Source organism: Sapajus apella, unplaced genomic scaffold (assembly GCF_009761245.1).
Source record: "Sapajus apella isolate SASKATOON/1434 unplaced genomic scaffold, GSC_monkey_1.0 scaffold15, whole genome shotgun sequence".
Taxonomy (NCBI): domain Eukaryota; kingdom Metazoa; phylum Chordata; class Mammalia; order Primates; family Cebidae; genus Sapajus; species Sapajus apella.
This window is the reverse complement of record NW_022436955.1, coordinates 2,221,487-2,243,325: the sequence shown is the minus strand read 5'-3', so window position 1 is coordinate 2,243,325 and position 21,839 is coordinate 2,221,487. Positions and strand designations below refer to the sequence as shown.

The 21,839-nt window shown below is 41.7% G+C and overlaps 1 long non-coding RNA gene and 1 pseudogene across 1 annotated transcript; one reads left to right on the top strand and one right to left on the bottom strand.

Moving 5' to 3' along the window:
- The first annotated feature begins 6,789 nt into the window (after window positions 1-6,789).
- LOC116555471 lies at window positions 6,790-8,274 on the top strand (annotated as a pseudogene).
- Window positions 8,275-11,914: 3,640 nt separating this feature from the next.
- Window positions 11,915-21,787, bottom strand: LOC116555473. Its single transcript, XR_004270543.1, has 3 exons — window positions 21,582-21,787; window positions 12,609-12,711; window positions 11,915-12,219 (listed from the first exon to the last, which is right to left on the bottom strand). It is a non-coding gene; the product is annotated as an uncharacterized LOC116555473 (long non-coding RNA).
- Window positions 21,788-21,839: the final 52 nt, after the last annotated feature.

Sequence of the window (21,839 nt, the reverse complement as noted above, 5' to 3'; positions counted from 1 at the left end):
ATTCAAGAGACTCTTGTGCTTCAGCCTCCTCAGTAGCTAGGATTACAGGTGTGCACCACCACACAATAATAGCCACCTTCTGCTGACCATTTGCTATGTTCCAGACATTTATTTAAAACTTTCAGCTGCTTGGCTAATTTTTGTATTTTTCTGTAGAGACGGAGTCTCGCCATATTGCCCAGGGTGGTCTCAAACTCCTTGGCTCAAGCAATCTGCTCACCTTGGCCTCCCAAAGTGCTGGGTTTATAGGTGTGAGCCTGAGTTTTATTCTTAGCAAAATGAGAAGCTATTAGAGCAAGGAGCCACTAAGAGGATCCTTCTGGCTGCCATGTGGAGAGTGGACTACAGGATGGCAAGAGTGGCCATCAGCAATCAGGAGGAGGCGGTCTTGGGTGTACAGGGGAGAGGGGCTGCACTAGGCCCTTCTTATGTTGCTATAAAGAAATGCCTGAGGCTGGTTAATTTATAAGGAATAGTGATTTATTTGGCTCACAGTTCTTCAGGCTGTACTAGCATGGCTGCAGCATCTGCTTCTGGTGAGGCCTCAGGAACCTTACAATCATGGCACAAGGCAAAGGGGACCAGGTGCACCACATGGCAGGAGAGGGAGCAAGAGAGCAAGGGGGAAAGTACCACATAGTGTTTTTTTGTGTTTTTTTTGAGTCAGGGTCTCACTCTGTCACCCAGGCTGGAGTGCAGTGGTATGACCTCAGCTTACTGCAACCTCCACATCCTGGGTTCAAGTGATTCTCATGCCTCAGCCTCCCAAGTAGCTGGGACTACAGGCACACACCATCACACCCAGCTAATTTTTGGCATTTTTAGTAGAGACGAGTTTCACCATGTTGGCCAGGCTGGTCTTGAACTTCTGGCCTCAAGTGATCTGCCCACCTTGGCCTCCCAAAGTGCTGGAATTATAGGTGTGGGCCACTATGCCAGTGCCTTTTATGAACAAGCAGATCTCACATGAACTCAGAGCAAGAACTCATCATCACAAGGACAGCACCAAGCTATTCATGAATGAGGGATCTGTCCCATAACCCAAACACCTTCCACCAGGCCCCACCTCCACCACTGAAGATCACATTTCAACATGAGATTTGGAGAGGACAAATATCCAAACCCTATCAGGGGCTGATGCTTGGACCAGGGCAGTATACATAAAGGTAGGGATGTGATTCGATTGGAAAGATATTTTGAAAGTAGAGCTATAGAATTTGCTGATGTGGGCTGTGAGGAAAAGGTGCTCAAACTGACTCCAAGGTGCTGGGTCTGAGCACAGAATCAAGTTGTCATTAACCAAAATGGGCAAGACTAGGGGAGGAGCAGGCTTGGGAAAGTGTTGTGTGTGGGATGTGTGTGAGGGGAGAGGGTGGACAAACTGTAAAGCTCTGTTTGGGCCATGTTAAGATCAAAATGCCCATTAGACAGACCCCCCAGGGGAGAAGTCAAGTAGATGGTTGGATATGTGCAAATGGGGCCCAAAAGGGCAGTGGGACTGGAGATAGACTTTGGGAACATGGGTGGAAAGAATCAGCTTATATATGGAGAGGTATTAAAGTGAGAAGACTAGCAGATATTTGAGGGAGTGGATTTTGGGAAGAATGGAGTTTGCAGATGGCACTTGGAGCCCTGTGAAGCTTAGACACGGAGGAGATGAGGATGGACCAGCAAAGAAGACAAAGAAGGAAAGACTGGTGAAAAGCAAAAAGGGGCAAAACCAGAAGCGTATGGTGCCTGGAAGTCAGGGAAAAATGTGTTTCAAGAAGAAGGAAGCAATGACTGGCTGCTGAAAAATCAAGTCATATGAGGCGTGAGAATTGGCCACTGGGTTTGCCAACATGGCGGTCACTTGTGAGCTTGAGGCGTGAGCTTGAGGATGGTGAGGGAGAAGTGGGATTGGAATGGATTGAAGTAGGGACAGGAGAAAAAGAAGTGGGGACTTCTTTTGAGATGCTTTGCTGTAAAAGGCAGCAGAGAAATTGAGCTGAAGGGGAAATAAGGTAGGGCCAAGGGAGGGGATTTTTTAGATGGGAATATTGCAGCTGTTCATAGACTTATGGACCTGATCCTCTGCAGAAGGAAAATTGATAGTGCAGGAGCATGAGGGCATCGTTGCAGGAATAACATCTGTGATGGGTCAATGGCTTTGGGACCTGGTGCCCAGGGCTGGCCTTAAATAGCACAGGTGGTTCTCCTGTGTAATGGGAGGGAAAACGTAATACCTGGATATGTACAGTAATATGGATATGTACAGTAATACCTGGATAAGTCCAGGTTGTGTGTTTGGTAGAAGAGACCTATGGAAGCCCTGTTAAGCTTCTCAGTGAAGTAAAAGCAAGGTCATACTTCCTTAATGGGTACAGAGTCCCTGTTTGAAATGATTTAAAAGGATGGAAAATAGATCACGGTGATGGGGAAGAAGGAGAATGAGAAGAAGAAGAGGAAGAGGAGGAGGAAGATGGTATCACTGTGGGAAACTTTGAAAGTTGAGGAGAAGAGGGGAAGGTGATAAAGGAGAGTGTTACGGCTTGGCTATGTCCCTACCCAAATCTCATCTTGAATTGTAGCTCCCATGATTCCCATGTGTTGTAGGAGGGACCCCGTGGGAGGTAACTGAATCACAGGGGTGGTTTCCCCCATACTGTTCTCATGATAGTGAGTGAGTCTCACAAGATCTGATGGTTTTATAAGGGGAAACCCCTTTCACTTGGCTCTCACTTCTCTTTTGTCTGCCACCATGTAAAGCGTGCTTTTCACCTTCCACTATGATTGTGAGGCCTCCCCTGCCACATGGAACTGTGAGTCCATTAAACCTCTTTTTCTTTATAAATTACCCAGTCTTGGGTATGTCTTTATCAGCAGTGTGAGAACAGACTAATACAGCAGAGCAAGTGTCCAGGAAATGTCAGAGAATTGCTGAGCTGCACTAAGTGCCCACTGGAGGCTCATGGCTATGAATTTAATGCAAGATGAGTCCTCATGGCTGTGAGCCTTTCTCCAGCCATCTCTGTCTGAGGATAAACTGACTAGACCCAACCACATTTAACCCAGCTTGGGTTTTGCCACACGAATCCATGTGCATACCAGGAGAGGGTGAAAATGTTGTGGAGGATGTACTCAAATCAATGAGTTCATAATGGGCTGTGGAATCTAAGCCAGGACAAAGGAAAGTGAGGATGTGACAGAGGTGAGGGAGTGTCCAGCGTAGGTGAGTAGTATGTTCAAAGTCCCAGTGATGTTGAGTAATTTGAGGACTCACCGACTCAGAACAGGGAGCTGAACAATAGGAAGGGTAGTGGAGTGGGATGCTTGAGAGAGAGGTCCTTCCAAGTCCTGGGTCATCAAAAACTATGATAGGGGTTGGTGATGATGTGGAGAAATTGTAACTGTCATACATTGCTAGTAGAACTGGAAAATGCTGCAGTTACTTCGGAAAACAATTTGGTAGTTTCTCAAAATGTTAAACAGAGAGTTGCCGTAGGACCCAGTAATTTCACTCTTAGGTATATCGTATGTCATCATGAAGACTTATATGTGAATGTTCATAACAGCCTTATTTCTTTTTGAGACAGTTTTGCTCTTGTTGACCAGGCTGGAGTAGAGTGGCGCGATCTTGGCTCACTGCAACCTCCTTCTCCCAGGTTCAAGTGATTCTCCTGCCTCAGCCTCCCGAGTAGTTGTGATTACAGGCGCCCACCACTATGCTCAGCTAATTTTTGTATTTTTAGTAGAGACAGGGTTTCACCCTGTTGGCAAGGCTGGTCTTGAACTCCTGACCTCGGGTGATCTGCCCACCTCAGCCTCCCAAAGTGCTGCAGGCATGAGTCACCACACCCGGCCTCATAACAGCCTTATTTTTAATAGCCAAAAAGTAGAAACCAGCCATATATTTGTCAGCTGATGAATGGATAAACAAGTGGTATATCCACACAATGGAATGCCCTTTAACAACAAAGATGAACCGTCCTGATTGCTGCAATGTGGATGAACCTTCCAAACACTATGCTAAGTGAAAGAAGGCAGACACAAAAGACCACATTTTGTACAACTGTCTTTAGATAAACTGTTCAGAAAAGACAAATCTATAGAGACAAAAGCTAGAAGAGAGATAGACTCTTTTTCAACTGATGAAAATCATGGAAAATTTGTGATGGTGATTGCAGAATTAAGTAAATAAATGAAAAAGCATTGTGCACTTAAAATGGGTGAGTTTTCTAGTAAGTAAATTACATCTCAATGAAGCTGTTGCACACATATCAGAAATGGTCAATCATGAGAGCAATGGAGAGAGATATTGGGCCAGGCATTAAATATTTAAGAGAGGAGCCAGGGATCTGAGATGGCTGCCGTGAGGGAAGGGTGGTGGGTAGCAGAGGCTGATGGTGTAAGTTTCAAAGGAGCTGAGGGGTTTTGGAATGAGAGAGAGGCAATGGTCTGGGAGGAGACACAAAGAAAGAGGAGGACCTATATCCCACCTCTAGACTACTCCAGTGGTTGAGGGGTACAAAGGAGAGGGTTACTTTAAGGTACAAAGGTTGAGGGGTACGTTAAGAGGGTTGAAGAGAAAGCCATGCCTTCTGGGAATAAGCAGACAAGATAGAGAAGGGAATGGCATGGGCAGGAAATGAGGTGGAAAAGTGCTCATTTATGGGAAATGGCAAACACCAACCTGGCTGAATGAAGTATCAGTAAGGGGATGATGGGAGGGAAGCAGAGACATATTCATCCAGAGGAAACACAAACTTCAGGGACCCTCACTTGCTGCGCCCCTTCCAAGCACTTGGGGGGTGACTTAGCGATTTATTCAAGTGATTGACATGGTTTTGTAACATTTGTAAAGATAAGCAGAGGATCTGGGTCTCATCAGAGCTGAGTTGGTGAATCCTCTTCATAGGTATTTTTTAAAAAGCTGAGTCAAAATGGAACTTCCCTCCCATCAGAAATAAAGGTAATAGTACAGAGTATATAGTTATAGCTGGGCATGATGGCTCACGCCTATAATCCCAGCACTTTGGGAGGCCAAGGAGAGTAGACTGCTTGAGCCCAGGAGTTCGAGACTAGCCTAGGCAACATGGTAAAACCCTCTCTCTACAAAAAATACAATAATTAGCTGGATGAGGTTGTGTGTACCTGTAGCCCCATCTACTGGGAAGGCTGAGGTGGGGAGATAGCTTGAGTCCAGGAGGCAGAGGTTGCAGTGAGCCAAGATGGCACCACTGCATTCCAGCCTGGGCAACAAAGTGAAACCCTATCTCAAAAATAAAAATAAATGAATAAATAAATAAACAAAAAGGATTTTTCTTTTACCTCTTTTAAAAATGGGACTGAAGCAAAATAGAATTAATCAGAATTCCTGGCCAGGTGCAGTGGCTCATGCCTGTAATCCAGCACTTTGGGAGACCAAGGCAGGTGGATCACAAGGTCAGGAGATTGAGACCATCTTGGCTAACACAGTGAAATCCCATCTCTACTAAAAATACAAAAAAAAAAAAAAAAAAATTAGCCAGGCATGGTGGCACGTGCCTATAGTCACAGCTACTTGGGAGGGTGAGGCAAGAGAATTGCTTGAACCCAAGAGGTAGAGGTTGCAGTGAGCCAAGATCGTACCACTGCACTCCAGCCTGGGCAACAGAGCAAGACTCTCTCTCAACAACAACAACAAAAAAAACAGAATTTCTATGTTTGGAAGGCACAAATAAGTGGTAGCACCACCAAAGCAGCACATATGTTGGTGAAGTTATTGTGGGGAGAATATTTATGATTTTCATTATTATGTAGAATTTCATTAAATAAATATACACAAATGTATCCATTCCAATGCTAATGGACATTTGGGATGTTTCCAGTTTGGAACTATTATAAATGCTGTTCCTATGAACATTCTTGTACATGTATTTTATGGATATAAGTACTTCTGTTTGAATATACTCAGGATTAGAATTTCTCAGTCACAGAGTATGCATATGTCTAACTTTAGTAGATGTTATCAGTTTGCCAAAACAGCTGTATCGATTTAGACTCCCACCAAGAAAATATGAAAATTCCAGTTGTTCCACATCCTCTCCAACACTTGACATTGTCAGTGCTTAAATTTTAGCCACGGTGGCTGGGCGTGGTGGCTCATGCCTGTAATCCCAGCACTTTGGGAGGCTGAGGAGGGCAGATCACCTGAGGTCAGGAGTTCAAGACCAGCCTGACCAACATGGAGAAACCTCGTCTCTACTAAAAAATACCAAATTAGCTTGGTGTGATGATGCATGCCTGTAATCCCAGCTACTTGGGAGGCTGAGGCAGGAGAATCACTTGAACCCGGGAGGCAGAGTTTGTGGTGAGCCAAGATCATGCCATTGCACTCCAGCCTGGGCAACAAGAGTGAAACTCAGTCTCAAAAAAAAATTTTTTTTTGTAGGCACGCTGGTAGATCTGTAGTAATATATGCTGATTTAAATTTGCTCCTCTCTGATAACCAGATATGATGAGCACATTTCCATATGCTTACTGGCTATTTGAATATATTCTTTGGTACAGTGCCTGTTGGTCTTTTACCAATGTTTCAAAATTGGATTTTTCAACTTTTTTGTATTAATTTATTGGAGCTCTTTATATATTCTGGAAACAAGATTTTTAAAATGTATATATGGCAAACATCTCCCAAATTCTGGTTTGTCTTTTCACTCTCATAATGTCTTTTAATTGACCAATTTTTAAAATGATAACAATTGCACTTCTGCCATCTTTCCAGCCAAGTCATATTGGCGTGGAGATGCTTCTAGAAGGAACATGACAATGGCTGCCCAAGGAGAGCCCCAAGACCAGTTCAAACTTGTATTGGTTGGTGATGTTGGTACTGGAAAAACTACATCCATGAAACATCATTTGGCTGGTGAATCTGAGAAGTATGGAGCCACTTTGGGTGTTGACATTTATCCGCTTGTGTTTCACACCAACAGAGGACCTTTTAAATTCAATGTATAGGTGGGGCTCAGTGGCACCTGTAATCCCAGCACTACTTTCGGAGGTCGATGGGGACAGATCACCTGAAGTCAGGAGTTTGAGACCAGCCTGGCCAACATGGTTAAACCCCATCTCTACTAAAAATACAAAAATTAGCTGGGAGTGATGGCGGGTGTCTATAATCCCAGCTACTTGGGAGGCTGAGGCAGGAGAATCGCCTGAACCTGGGAGACGGAGGTTGCAGTGAGTGGAGATCATGCCATTGTACTCCAGCCTGGGTGACAAGAGCAAAACTCTGTCCTCCCAAAAAATAAATAAATACAACTGGCCAGGATAATTTTGATGGATTGAGAGATGGCTGTTATATCCAATCCCAATGTGTCATGATAATGTTTGATGTAATATCAAGAGTTACTTACAAGAATGTGCCCAACTAGCACAGAGATCTGGTCTGAGTGTGTGAACATCTTCATCGTGTTGTGTGGCAACAAGGTGGATATTAAGTATACAGAAAAGTGAAGGCAAAATCAACTGTCTTCTACCAAAAGAAGAATCTTCAATCCTATAACATTTCTACCAAAAAACAAAAACTACAACTTTGTTTCTTGTGCTTTTTGTTTTTTACTTTTTTTTGGGACAGGGTCTGATTCTGTCACCCAGGCTGGAGTCAGTGCTGTGATCTTGGCTCACTGCAACCTCTGCCTCCTGGACTCAAGTGATCTTTCTACCTCAGCCTCCTGAGTAGCTGGGACTACAGTTATACCACTACACACAGCTACTTTTGGTATTTTTTTTTGTAGAAACACTGTTTTACCATGTTGGCCAGCCTGGTCTCAAACTCCTGGGCTTAAGTAGTCCACCTGCCTTGGCCTCCCAGAGTGCTGGCATTACAGGCATGAGCCACTACGCCTCACTGAAAAGTTACTACAACTTTGAAAAGTCCTTCCTCTGGTTTGCTAGGAAGCTCTTCAGAGACCGTAAGTTGGAGTTGGTTACCATGCCTGCTCTTGCCCTACGAAGGGCTGTCATGGACCCAGCTGTGGCAGTACAGTATGAACACGAATTAGAGGTTGCTCAGACAACCGCCCTCCTGGATGAAGATGATGGACGGCCTGTGAGGATGAAGCTGGAGCTCAGTGTCAGAGTCTAGTTTTACAGGAAGCTGTCCTGGGATGTCAGCAGTGCAGTGTGTGTGCCACTTTATTATTACCTGTGGGATGCTGAAGGACATGAATGGGCTTCAGAGTAAAGCAGCAGTTCAAAAAATACCTTCATTGTTTGGACCTGCATTTTTAGCTGTTTTGGAACACAGTTGATTTCTTCTTGAGTTTCAGATATGAGACACTACAGTCATATCGCATATTCAGTGGTGAAATCTTGTTACTGTCATTCCCATTCCTTCTCATTCAGAATCAGAATAAAGTTGTATTTCTAATGTCTTTTAAAAAGTTACAATACAGTAAAATCAAAATTTTTAATATTTTATTTGAAGTTAGTGGGTTTTTTATCCTATTTAAGAAATCTTGGTTGGACACGGTAGCTCACATCTGTAATGCCAGCACTTTTGGAGGCCAAGGTGGGAAGGTCGGTTGAGGCCAGGAGTTTGAGACCAACCTGGGCAACATAGCGAGACCCTGTCTCTATTTAATAAAAAACAAAAGGGAAGAAAGAAAGAAATCTTTATCTATCTCAAGGCTTTGAAGATACTTCTCTAGGTTTTTATCTAGAACTTTATTGTTTACTTTTTACATTCAGGTCCACCCTTCACCTAAAATTAATTTTGTGTATGTTATAAGGTAAGAATCAAGCTTTAATTTCTTACAATATGGATATCAGCACCACTTACTGAAAAGATCATCATTTTCCCTACTGAATTTCTGTAGCAATTTTGTCATAAATCATATGGGTTGGTTTCTAGTTTTGGTTTTTGGGGTTTTTTTTGAGACAGAGTCTCCCTCTTATCACCCAGACTTGGAGTGCAGTGGTGTGATCTCAGCTTACTACAACCTCTGCCTCCCAGCTTGAAGCAGTTCTCCTGTCTCAGCCTCCAAGTAGCTGGGATTACAGGCACCTGCCACCACGCTTGGCTAATTTTTGTATTTTTAGTAGACATGCGGTTTCACCACGTTGGCCAGGCTGGTCTCGATCTCCTGACCCCAGGTGATCCACCTGCCTTGGGCTTCCAAAGTGCAGGGATTACAGGCATGAGCACAGCACCTGGCTGGTTTCTAGATTTTGTTCTATCCGCCTAAACCAACTGTATTAAATTTTGTGCCAATACTAACTGTATTAAATTTTGATATTTGACAACCAACAGAATGGGAAAAAATTTTTGCAATCTACCCATCTGACATAGGGCTAATATCCAGAATCCACAAAGAACTTAAACAAATTTACAAGAAAAAACCAAACAACCCCATCAAAAAGTGGACGAATGATATGAACAGATACTTTTCACAAAAAAGACATTTATACAGCCAAAAACATATGAAAAAAATGCTTATCATCACTGGTCACTAGAGAAATGCAAATCAAAACCACATCGTGATACCATCTTACGCCAGTTAGAATGGCGATCATTAAAAAATCTGGAGACAACAGATGCTGGAGAGGATGTGGAGAAATAGGAACACTTTTACACTGTTGGTGGGAGTGTAAACTAGTTCAACCATTGTGGAAGACAGTGTGGCGATTCCTCAAGGATCTAGAAATAGAAATTCCATTTAACCCAGCAATCCCATTACTGGGTATATACCCAAAAGATGACAAATCCTTCTATTATAAAGACACATGCACATGTGTGTTCACTGCAGCACTGTTTACGATAGCAAAGACTTGGAACCAACCCAAATGCCCATCAATGATAGACTGGATAAAGAAAATGTGGCACATATACACCACAGAATACTATACAGCCATAAAAAGGATGAGTTCATGTCCCTTGCAGGGTCATGGATGAAGCTGGAAACCATCATTCTCAGCAAACTGACACAGAACAGAAAACGAAACACTGAATGTTCTCACTCATAAGTGGTTGTTAAGCAATGAGAACACAGGGACACAGGGAGGAGAACATCACATACCAGGGCCTACTGGGGGATAGGAGAGCTAGGGGAGGGATAGCAGGAGGTGGGGGGTTTGGGGAGGGATAACATTAAGAGAAATACCTAATGTAGTTGAGAAGAATGGATGCAGTAAACCACCATGGCATGTGTATACCTATGTAACAATCCTGCATGATCTGCACATGTACCCCAGAACTTAAAGTATAAAAAAAAATTACATTTGAAAGTGTAAGTCTCCAGTTTTGATAAGCATCTTGAAGATTGCCTGAAGCTATTCCAGGTCCTTGCATTTACATATAAAATGTAGAATCATCCTGTCAATTTTCACCAAAAATCCCATGGAGAATTCAATTGGAATTGCATTAAATGTATAGATCAAATTGTTAACATCTTAATACTTACTCTGTCGCTCTAAGCATATAGCAGCATATTCTTCCATTTATTTATATTTTCTTTAATTTCTCTCAGCAATATTTTGTAGTTTTCAGTGGAGAAATCTTATAAAACTTTCATTAGCTTTTTTCTAGGAATTTGATATTTTGGTTCTATTTGTAAGTGGTATCTTTTTAAAATTTCATTTTCTAATTGTTGCAGTTACATAAAAATATAATCAATATTTTGTATATTGATTTTATATCCATGGAACTATTTAAATTCATGCATGAATATTAACCATTTGATTGTGGTTATCTATACTCATAATTATGTCATCTACAAATAATGACTCTAACTTTTTTCTTTCCAATTTTAAACCTCATAATTCTTTTTCTTACCTTATTGCACTGGTGATGCCTTCCAGTACGACGTTGAATAGAAGTGATTAGAGTGAACATCACTATCCAGTTCCCAACCCCAGAGGGAAAGTGCTCAATTTCACCAGTAAGTGATGTTAGCTGAGATAGTTTTGTAAATAGCCTTCTTTAAAATAAGAAAGAAAGAAATTGAAGCTGGTTATGGAGGCATACACCTGTAGTCCTAGCTACTCTGGAGGCTGGGGCAGGAGGATCCCTTGAGACCAGGAGTTCAAGGCTATAGTGTATACCATGAGTGCATCTGGGAATAGCCACTGCATTCTTGCCTGGGCAACATAGCAAGATCCTGTCTTGGATCTTGCTATCCAAGATAGCAAGGAAGGAAGGAAGGAAGGAGGGAGAGAGTAGGGAGGGAGCTGGTTTTCTATTTCTCCTTGTAAGTTGTGTTATTAAGTACATACATATTTATAATTGTATCTTCTTAAAGAATTGACTGTTTTGTCATTATGAAATGTCCCTCTTTGTCTATGGTAATATTTCTGTGTTAAAGTAATCTTAGCTGACTAACAATACAGCCATACCAGCTTTCTTATGGTATCTGCATAATATATCTTTTTAGAATTCTTTTACTGCCAGTGATTGCACATCTTATATTTAAAAGCATGCTTCTTATTTTTCAAATAAAAAAAAGAAAAAACATAGTTGAATATTATTTTGTTTTAATCCATTCTGCCAATCTAGGTCTTTTAATTGCATATTTAGTGCATTTACACTTAATGTAATTGTTGGTATAACTGAGTTTAAGTCTATTATCTTGCTGTAAGTTCTGTTTTATCCCGTTTGTTCTTTGTTCCTTTGTTCTTCCTCTACTTTGTTCCTTTGTTCTTCTTTTAGTTTAATCAAGTGTTTTAAATCTATTTTATCTCTCTCTTAGCTCTTTAGTTAAACCTATTTTTGCATGTTCTTTTAGTAGTTATTCTAGATCGCTATATGCATGTTTAATTTATTCTTTTCCTTTTTTTTTTTTTTTTTTTAGTTTCCAGACATCCTCTGAAAGTTTAATTTATTATAATTTACAGATGTTCCTCAACTTATCATGGGGTTATGTCCCAATATGCCCATTGTAAGTCAAAAATATTGTTAAGTTGAAAATGCATTTAATCATCCCAATGAACTCATTGTAAAGCTGAAAAATTGTAAGTCAAACCACTGTAGTCACGGACTGTCTGTGCTTTGAATTAGTATTTCACCACATCTTATACATACTGTAAGATGTCTAAAACCTTACAATAATGTCTTAGACCTTTTGTGTTGCCATGAATGAACACCTGAGGCTGGGTAATTTATAAAGAAAAGAGGTTATTTGGCTCACAGTTCTGCAGGCTCTCCAAGAAGCATGGTGCTAGCATTTGCTTCTGATGATGACCTCAGTCTGTTTCCACACACTGCAGAAGATAAATCTAGGTTAGCATGTGCAGAGATCACATGGTGAGAGGAAGCAAGAACAAGAGGAGGGAGGTGCCATGCTCTTTCTAACAACCAGCTCTCACAGGAACTAATAAGAGCTCCCCACTCCCAAGAGGGCATTACTCTATTCATGAGGGATCCCCCAACCATGACCATAGTACCTCCCATTAGGCCCCACCTCCAACATTGGGGATCAAATTTCAACATGAAGTTTAGGGGAACAAACATCTAAATTCTAGTAAACAATATAATTCCATGCCCCCATTATGTTATTGTTATCATAGAATTTTACTTTTATTATGTTATAATTATCACAATTATTATTGATTTAAACATATAATTTAGTCTTAGATGATTTTACATTTACCTTTACCAGTGCTCTTCATTTCTTCTTACAGATCTGTGTTTCTCTTTAGGATCATTTTCCTTCAGTGTGGAGAATGTCCTTTAGTATTCCTTGTGATGTGAATCTGCTGGAAATGAATTAACTCTTATTTGTGTGAAAATATGTTTATCTTCTTCAGCTATCAAATGTTTGAAGACTCTTTTGTCTCAGTAAAATTCTAGGCTGTAATTTGTTTTTCAGTATTTGAAAGATGTTACTCCATTTTTTTTTTTAGTTTCCATTGTTGCTGTTGAAGAGTAAGCTGTAATTTTTCTTATTCGTTCCTGTGAATGTAATGTGCTTTCTCCCTTTAGCTGCTTATAAGGTTTTTTTGGTTGTCTTAGGTTTTCAGCAGCTTGACAATACCTAGGTATTTCTTTCCCTCTCTCTCTCTCTCTCTCTCTCTCTCTCAAATCTGCTTGAGGTTTACTGGGATTCTTGGATCTGTAGGTTAATATTTTTAATCAATTTTGGAAAATTCTCAGTATCTTTTCAAATATTTTTTCTGCCTTATTCTCTTTATTTTCTCCTCGTGGAACTCAAACTACGGATATGTTAGATATTTTTCACACATCTCTCACACACTGTTCTTATTGTTTTTTTATTTGTACTTTAGTTTTCAAAATTTCTATTGATGTGTTTTAGAACAGCAGTCCCCAACCTTTTTGGCACCAGGGAATAGTTTTGTGGAAGACAATTTTTCCAGGAACTGGGGGCAATGGGGGCAGGGGTTGATGGTTTCAGAATGATTCAAGCTCATTACATGATGAGGGATGAGAAAGCAATTCAATTACGTATTTTTCCATATGGCTGTTCGGTTATCCCAATACCTTATTAGCAAATCCTTTGCTCCATTTTTACTTATTGATTATTCTTAGTAAGATGAAAGCTTCTGATTTCTGTATATTATTTTTATATATTGATACTTTATTAAGTTCTCTATAGAAATTTCCTATTTTTTCTGTTGAGTTTTCAAGTTATATAATTACATCATCTGCAAATAAGTTTTACCTTTTCTTTTCCAATTCTTATGACTCTAATTGCTTTTTCTTCTGTAATTGAATTGGCTGACACCTCAAATCCAATCAATATCTAATCATGATAAACATTTGTGTTATTGCAAACTAGAAGTAGAAAGTAACTCCTTCTTTTGACCAAAAGTTATATACCAGAAATTCAAAGGAAACATTATATTTAGTGGGAAAAACCTTAAAAGTATTTCATTAGAAGGAATAAGGCAAAGATGCCAACCATTACCCCTAACGTTTAACATAGTCCTGAGGATCCTGGTCAATGCAATAAGGACACCAAATAAAAGGTATGAGCATTCAGAGAAAAGATATGTGCAGCCAGGTACGGTGGCTCATGCCTGTAATCCCAGCACTTTGGGAGGCCGAGGTGGGCAGATCACCAGAGGTCGGGAGTTCGAGACCAGCATGGCCAAGATGGTGAAATACTGTCTCTATTAAAAATACAAAAATTAGCCGGGCATGGTGGTGCATGCATGTAGTCCCCGCTACTGAGGAGGCTAAGACGGAAGAATTGCTTGAACCTGGAGGCAGAAGCTGCAGTGAGCTAAGATCTCGCCACTGCACTCTAGCCTGGGCGACAGAGCAAGACTCCAACTCAAAAAAAAAAAAAAAAAAAAAGAAGCATAAAGACAAATAATGACCTTAATAAGAAATGGAGAGATAGTATGTATTTTTCATAGGGATGACAATATAATAGAGATTATATTGTTAATTATATTTCATATATATATGAATTATAAATATATAAATTTATATATATTTAAATTATAAAGATTATATTGTTAATTCTTCCCAAACTAATTTATAATTACAATACAATCACAATTAAAACTAATTAAATATTTTTGAGAAACTCAGCAAACTTACTGTAAATTCTAAATAGAAGAATAAGGTCAGTGAATAGTAGCCAAATTAGACTTGAGAAAAAAGAGAGAGATTCCCCTGTCAGATAGTAAGACATGCTACAGGCCAGATGTGGTGGCTCATGCCTGTAATCCCAGTACTTTGGGAGGGATTACAAAAAAAAAGTACACTACAAAACAATACTAATAAAAATCTGTTTTTTTTTTTTTTTTTCCTTGAGATGGAGTCTCACTCTGTCGCCCGGGCTGAAGAGCAGTAGTGCAATCTTGGCTCACTACAACCTCTGCCTCCCAGGTTCAAGCGATCAAGCTATTCTCTTGCCTTAGCCTCTCCAGTAGCTGGGATTACAGGCAGGCACCACCATGCCTGGTTACTTTTTTTGGCATTTTTAGTAGAGATGGGTTTTTACCATGATGGCCAGGCTGGTCTTGAACTCCTGACCTCGTGATTTGCCCACCTTGGCCTCCCAAAGTACTGGGATTACAGGCATGAGCCACCGTGCCCAGCCAAATCTGGGTTTTATTGGCATAAGAACTTTCAAATAGAACAGTGGGCTAGAAGAGAGTTCAGGAATAGATACATTGTATATATGGAAACTTAATATAAAATAAAGGTGTTTCATAAACCATTCAGGAAATAATAATTTACATTTGACATTAATGAAACTGGCTTACTCTAAGGAGAAAAATAAAACTGATTTCCTACCCATGCCACATGCAAAGTCTATCTTTGGAAGGACTGAACCATAAATGTATAATATAAATCTATGCAGTTAATGAATATACAAAGGGTGGGTAATAACTTCTTTAAACCTCTAAGCACAAATCATAACACAAAAAAGAAAGGAAATAATTAAATAAAAATGAAGGCTGGGCATGGTGGCTCAGCCTATAATCCCAGCACTTTGGGAGGCTGAGGCGGGTGGATCACAAGGTCAAGAGATGGAGGCCATCCTGGCCAACATGGTGAAACCCCGTCTCTACTAAAAATACAAAAATTAGGTGGGCATGGTGGTGCATGCCTGTAGTCCCAGCTACTCAAGAGGCTGAGGCAGGAGAATCAAGTGAACCTGGGAGACAGAAGTTGCAGTGAGCTAAGATCGCGTCACTGCACTCCAGCCTGGTGACAGAATGAGATCTGTCTCAAAAAAATAAATAAAGTTAAAAAAAAATTAAGACTTCCGTTCAATGAAGACATTGATAAATAAAATTAACCGACAGACTGGGAAAAGATGTTTGCAGTGTCTAAAACCAACGAGGGATTATTAATACCTAGACATATTATTTACTGTTGCAAATCAATAAGAAAAAGAAAGGTACCTTAATAGAGACTTGGGCAAAGGATACCAAAAGGCAATTTTGGAATAAAGAATGGCCAGGTGCTGTGGCTCCCACCTGTAATCCCAGCACTTTGGGAGGCTGAGGCGGGCAGATAACTTGATGTCAGGAGTTCGAGACCAGTCTGGCAAATATGCTGAAACCCCATCTCTACTAAAAAATACAAAAATTAGCTGGGTGTGGTGGTGGGTGCCTGTAATCTCAGCTACTTGGGAGGCTGAGGCAGGAGAATCATGTGAACCTGGGAGGTGGAGGTTGCAGTGAGCTGAGATTGTGCCATTTCACTCCAGCCTGGATGAAAGAGCAAGACTCCATCTCCAAAAAAATAAAAAATAAAATAAAGAAGCCTAAATGCCTATGAGGAGATAAGCCAGCATATTAGTAATCAGACACATGATAAATAAAATGAATTACCATTGTATACCTATCAGACTGACAAAGTTCAGAAAGTAAAATAACATCCATTGTTGGTGTTTGGATGTGACTACAGAGATCCTTATGCACTGCTGATATGAGTGTAAATGGGTACACTACTTTGGAGAGCCATTTAGTCACATTACATATTGTTTATGCATGGATTGAATAGCTAGAAATTCTGTTACTGCATGTGTATGCAAAAGAAATTCTCCAGGCGCAGTGGCTCACACCTGTAATCTCAGCACTTTGGGAGGCCAAGATGGGCAGACTACCTGAGGTCAGGAGTTCGAGAACAGCCTGACTAACGTGGTAAAACCCCGTCTCTACTAAAAATACAAAATTAGCTGGGTGTGGTGGCACACGCCTGTAATTCCAGCTACTCGGGAGGCTGAGAGGCAGGAGAATCACTTGAATCCAGAAGGCAGAGGTTGCAGTTAGCCAAGATCGTGCCATTGCACTCCAGCCTGGGCAACAAGACCAAAACGCCATCTTAAAAAAAAAGAAAAGGAAAAAGAAAAGAAAGAAATTCTTACATGGATCATTAAAGGGACAGGTATAATGATGTCCATTACTGTAGTCATGGACAAATAAAATGTGGTTGGGACATACCTGGAAACTGAGCAGAAGTTACAAGCAATGGACTACATGCACACTGGCACAATGGATGGATCTTAAAAGTCACAGTGCTAAAGAATGTGCTCAGTGTGTGTCTATTGTATCTTTATTTTTACTTTATTTTACTTTTTTGAGACAGAGTCTCGCTCTGTCCCCCAGGCTGGAGTGCAGTGGCACAATCTCCACTCACTGCAACCTCTGCTTTTCAGGTTCAAGAGATTCTCCTGCCTCAGCCTCCCAAGTAGCTGGGACTACAGGTGCCCGCTACCATGCCCAGCTAATTTTTATATTTGAAGTAGAGACGGGGTTTCACCATATTGGCCAGGCTGGTCTTGAACTCCTGACCTTGTGATCTGCCTGTCTCGGCCTCCCAAAGTGCTGGGATTACAGGTGTGACCCACCTTGCCCGGCCTATTGTATCTTTAAATATATTAATATTAGAGATGGGCTGGAGTGTAGTGGCTATTCACCATCTCCATCATAGGAGCACTGCAGCCTCCACCTCTTAGGTTCACAGGATCCTCCTGGTTCAGCCTCCCAGTAGCTAGGACTACAGGTGAGCGCTGTGCCTGGCTTTTTTTTTTTTTTCTTTTTTGAAATGGAGTCTCACTCTCTTGCCCAGGCTGAAGTGCAGTGGAAAGATCTCAGCTCAGTGCAATCTCCACTTCCTGGGTTCAAGTGATTCTCCTGCCTCAGCCTTCCAAGTAGCTGGGACTACAGGTGTCCACCACCACACCTGGCTAATTTTTTTTTTTTTGTATTTTTAGTAGAGGTGGGGTTTCACCATGTTGACCAAGCTGGTTTTGAACTCCTAAATTCAAGTGATCTACCCACCTTGACTTCCCAAAGTGCTGGGATTGCAGGTGTAAACCACTGTGCCCAGCCGGCTTTTTTTTTTTTCCTTTGTAAAATATGTGCGGCTTATTTTTATTTTATCTTACTTTTCTGAGACAAGTCCTATTATGTTACCCAGGCTGGTCTCGAGCTCCCATGCTCAGGTGATCCTTCTGCCTCAGCCTCCCAAGTAGCTGAGACTTACAGGTGCTGCCATGGCACCTGGCTGTGTCTGTCTTAAAACAAAACTTCTATGGATGTCTGTATATATTTTTAAACAATGGATGAGGAAGGGGAATAAATTAAGTCTAATGGATGGGTGAGGATGACAAGACAGGAAGACATGAACAGACAATACACAAAATTATTCAATTATTTCTGAATGATGGCATTATGAGTGATTGTAATGTGATTTTGTACAGTTTCCTCAATTAACTTAATATTATGTTACATTAATCAGAAAGAAAAGTAAACTCACATAAAGTAATCAGACTCAGAACCTTTCTGAAGGGGATCAGTGACTACCTTTATTTTCCTCTGATTATTGTTTATTTGGTTTTCTACTCCTAGACCCAATCTTGGTCACATTTTTCGTAGAAAATAATTTATCTCATACAGATATCCAAGTGGGTAAAGTTGTATGTAGTAGCTGTGTGGGTACCACCCGCTATAGGCACCGAAGAAGGAGAACTGTCTAGACCCCAGGCACAATTAGTGCCTGAAGAATATCTTAGTTTATAGTGTTATTACTCAGCTATTTCCTTTATATAATCCTTTAATATAATCATATATTAGTTTATAAAATTAATGCCTGAAGTATAACTTACTGCTTACATACCTCTACCTTATATAATCATACTTAATACTTATATCTAGCATACTTAGTTCTATATAATCTTTCTATATAATCATATAGGTATTGTAGTCGGAGCTGTACTGATACATTTAGTGCTGATTTATATATTCTTCTATATAACTATATAGTAGTTTGTAGTAGGAGGAATGCCTAGCATAGTCACAGAACAGAAGCAGTACATGGGAAAACAGCCAGACCAGGACAAGAACCAAAGACCCAGGCAGTGGCATCCCTGCCTGAAAGGGCATACGCTGTATGGCAGGCTTGGAGCAAGAGCCTCTCCTCCTGATAAAGGAGTTGTAGCACCTTGTATCCAGTTCCTGTGGAAAGTAGACCTCAGGCCTCAGATCCTGGAAATAACCGAGGGAGAAGAACCCCTCTGGTGTGACCAGTCACTGAGGCTGTACACCCTGTCAGTCTTTTCTTGCTTCTGTGCTAGCTCAAATCATCCTCCCATAAATATCTTAAGAGAAGAACACAAGTCTGTCAGCTCCCATTGCATTGGCTTACAGTATCCTTCTATTAGAAATCCTTTGAAGTCTCTAGCCCCCAGGTAAGAAAGGTTGCCCACGACACCTGTTGCACATAGCCCACCTCCTTGCCAGTGGCCTAATGGGGGTGGACACCTTTTCTGTACACGACCCTCTACTACTGCATACAGTACGACCCCCTACTGCGCACGGCCCACCTCTCTGCCCAAGTGACATAATGGGTTGGCCCCCTCACTTGTGACTCACATGATTATGTATGCCCTATTACTAAGCCTGTAGATGATGACCTCACTTATGACCCTGCCCCTGCTCGTACATAATAAATACAGATGCTTCTGGGCATTGGGGGCTCTCGCTGATCTCCGCTCACAGGTAGCGTGGTCCCCCGAGTCCAGATGCTCTTCACCAGTTCTTCAGTGTCCTATCTCTTTACTTTTCGGATCCTGCACCTCAGCACAGCATAAGGGACACCCCATCACCCTGTGGGGCCCTACAGCCCTACGAACTGAATAATCATCATCATAACTCTTCTATAGTCAATTATTTCTTTAATGTGTCTGCTCTTCTTAACTGAAGTCATTTCCTAAGCTATTTTGGACAATTTAATAACAATCAAGGAATACACTGTTCACCAGTCGATAGCGTCTCCAGAAATCATCCAAAAATAAGCTACATATAAAAAGGTTTTGACTGGGGTGGGCACAGTGGCTCACCCCTGTAATCCCAGCACTTTGAGAGGCCGAAGTGGGCAGATCATGAGTCAAGAGATGGAGACCATCCTGGCCAACACGGTGAAACCCCATCTCTACTAAAAATACAAAAATTAGATGGGCATGGTGGTGCAAGCCTGTAGTCCCAGCTACTCAAGAGGCTGAAGCAGGAGAATTGATTGAACACAGGAGGTGGAGGTTGCAGTGAGTCAAGATCACACCACTGCACTCCAGCCTGGTGACAGAGTGAGACTCCATCTCAAAACAAAAAAAGTTGTTGACTTTCTACCATAATAAGATTTATATATTTTGCCACTCTGTCTGAAAATTCTGGCTGGATTATTTAGGGGGCTGATATGAGACCTGAATAAGTTAATACATGCTAAGGTGTTATATATGGTGCCTGACACATAGTTAATGTTCAACTTACTGCTATAGTGAATAAAAACTGCTAATAATGATGACATTAGCTACAGACTCCTTTTCTATCAGCCATGCCACCCGGCACAGGCCTAGGCACAAAATATAATATTTAGATAGATGCTCAGCAACTGATGGATGTCAACATTTGGGATTTCCCTTTACACTTGAAATACCATAGCTCACTTTATGTGTTTTCTAAAATGCTCTAGGTAGCCATTGATTTTTAATTTTATTCTCTAGAGACTGTGTTGCCCAGGCGGGAGTACAGTGTGGTGGTCTCAGTTCCACCTCCTGGGTTCAAGAGATCCTCCCACCTCAGCCTTCTGAGTAGCTGGAACTATAGGCACACACGACCATGCCCGCTAATTTTTGTGTTTTTTTTTATACAGACAGGGTTTCACCATGTTGTCCTGGCTGGTCTTGAACTCCTGAGCTCAAGCAATCTGCCTGCCTCGGCCTCCCAAAGTGCTGGAATTACAGGCATGAGCCACTACGCCAGTAATTTTTAAAAAATCAACTATTGGCCAGACAAGGCACTTTGGGAGGCCAGGGCGGGAGAATTGCTTCAGCCCAGGAGTTTGAGACTAGCCTGGGCAACAGTCCAACCCTGTCTCTACGAAAACAAAAAATTAGTCAGGTATGGTGGCCCACACTGTAGTCAGCTACTCTGGAGGCTGGGATGGGAAAATCAGCTGAGCGGGGGAGGTCGAGGCTGAAGTGAGCCATGATCGCGCCACTGCACTCGAGCCGAGGTGACAGAGGGAGATCCTGTCTCAAAAATAAATAAAAAATAAAATAAAAATAAGCTGTTGGTTCAACTCAACTCTCTTAATTTTGTTTATGAATTTCTGCCTTTATCTTAATGTTCGGGATTTATTTGAGACCGGGTCTTGCTCTGTCGCCCAGGCTGGAGTGCAGTGGCACGATCTTAGCTCACTCCAGCCTCCGCCTCCCTGGCTCAAGGGATCCTCCCACCTCAGCCCCTCAAGTAGTTGGGATTGCAGGCGCGCGCCACCACGCCCGGCTAGTTTTTGTATTTTTTTTTTAGAGGGAGAGTCTCACTTTGTTGCCCAGGCTGGTCCTGAACTCCTGGACTCAAGCTATCCGCCTGCCCCAAAGTGCTGGGATTTCGGGCGTGAGCCACCGCGCCCGACCTAATTTAGGGCTTTCTTATTTTCTAATCAATGTGTTCAAGGCGATACATTTTCCTCAAAGTGTCGCTCTGACTGCATGCCACAATGTGAATAATTACAGGCAGGGATGCATATTAGGCGCTCACCACAGTTAGCTCCCTTTAAACGTATCCTGTACTGGGCCGACAAGCGTTTGCTAGGCGTCCGCGGAACTCCAAGGTGCTCTTCCTCAAAGCCACTTTACCTGCGGAGTCCCTTTTCTCCCGCGCGGGCAACGCCTCCCGGTCTGGTCGTCACGCCCCCTCACGTCACTCACCGCCCCGCCACGTTCCCATGATACCACGCAGGTGCCAAAAACAAGACCGAAACCTCCGTGCCCTTCCGCTTTTTCAAAGGCATCTCTGCGACGATGGCAAGAAAAATAGTTCCTTGACAACTGAGATCTTTTCAGAAGGAGGCGGGACCAGGTGGGGCTTACGTGCGGAACGAAACGGAAGTCCGT